Genomic DNA, 1,626 nt, shown 5'->3' with positions numbered 1-1,626 from the left:
ACTCTTTCCTGCCTATGCAGGGGGTCGGACTCGATGATCTATTGAGGTCCCTTCCGACCCTAGCATCTATGAATCTATGAATCCATGGAGCTTCCCTTCAGTGGTGTGTGAATGTGGGAGCTGTACATGCACCACAGGGAGCCCTGGCAATAGAGGTGGCCCAGCTGGCACGTGCTTCTCACCACTAGGTGCAGCGCTGACTGGAGCCGCGCACTGACAGGTGGCAGGACCTGTGCTGGGCGCTAGCATCTCTTTGCTGCTGCTGCCACCTGCGGGGCCTGCGCCCCATAGGGGGAGTGTGGGGAGGATCCCCACACCACGCCACCATCCCTCTCACTCACACCCAGCCCACCCAAGCTCTGCACTGCTGCCACCCCCCTGCTTGGGGCCTCCGCGCTGCTGCCAACTCCAGCCCCAAGTTCTGTGCTCCTGCCCAACTGCAGCTCCCCAATGCTTGCTGCTTCCCTACCTGCATCCCAGAGCGTACGGGACACCGGGAAAGCTGAGTATGTCCCCCAGCAACTGCAGCAGTGGCAGCAGAAGCCCCGCTCGGAAGCTGCATGCTGGCTAGGCTAGGCCTTTCTGCCCACGAGGGTGGGAATGAGGTGCAGTAGGGTACGCTGGCGGGAGGGGGCGGGCTGTATCCATGGGTGCCTCACTCCAACCCTCATGGGCAGAAGGGCTGGGCGGGGTATAAAGAGTTGGTGGGTGCCATGGACCAGATGAAAGTACATGGCAAGCCAGATCTGGCCCGCGGGCTGTATTTTGCCCACCCCTGAATTACAGGAATAAACCTGTCACCAGACAGGTACATATGACAGTATGGGTTGTGGGGGTAGAAGGATAAGCAGATGTGAGGCATAAATGAGGAACTAGGGTGTCTCCACCCTAAGTTGAAAGCCTTCCTAGGAAAGGATAGGCATTGTGGTTTTTACTAGGGTACTGTCCTTGAAAACTGCTTTAAGATTTTATTCCGCATCCAACTCTACCTAGTAGGTGTCTGATAATTTACATGGATCCTGGTTTTGTCCGATTAAAAATCTCATATTCTCCAATTTAAAAACCCAAGATCCACAGCCCCTACCCACCCCCACTTGCTCCCCCCACTGCTGGACCCATGTCCTGGTGCTGCAGCTGTCATGTGTCCCCCTCCCTGTGCTTTGTGGCTCTGAGTGGTGCCAGCTGCTGCTGTTCTGCCCCCTGCACCTGTGCCCAGGCCCCAGTAGTCCCTTGACTGGGGCTCAGGGACCTGCCTCTGCGTGGTCAAGCCCTTCCTCTCCAGGCCAGCCTCCCTCTGCCCAGGCTGCTCTAGGAGAGCAGGGGGGGCTTCAGGCTCAGCTCTGGCAGCCGCTTCTACCCTGATGTCCTCCCCACTCTCTCTCTCCCCCATGCCCCCCCTGCTGCCATCCCCAACCCATCACACACACACACACCCCCACTGCCACCCCAATCCCACCCATGCCCATCACCTCCCCACCACTGCTGCCACCTCTACCATACCCACCCCCTATCATACCTACCTTGCGTGTTTCCTGGGACCAGGAGCCCCACCTAGCTGGGGCTGCATGTCCCAGCACTGGTGCACAGCTCATGTGCAGTGAAGTAGCTGCCTGCCCAGCCATGGCC

The sequence above is a fragment of the Alligator sinensis genome, unplaced genomic scaffold, assembly GCF_000455745.1.
Source record: "Alligator sinensis unplaced genomic scaffold, ASM45574v1 scaffold1733_1, whole genome shotgun sequence".
Classification (NCBI taxonomy): domain Eukaryota; kingdom Metazoa; phylum Chordata; order Crocodylia; family Alligatoridae; genus Alligator; species Alligator sinensis.
The sequence above is the reverse complement of the archived record's forward strand: the minus strand, read 5'-3'. Positions refer to the sequence as shown.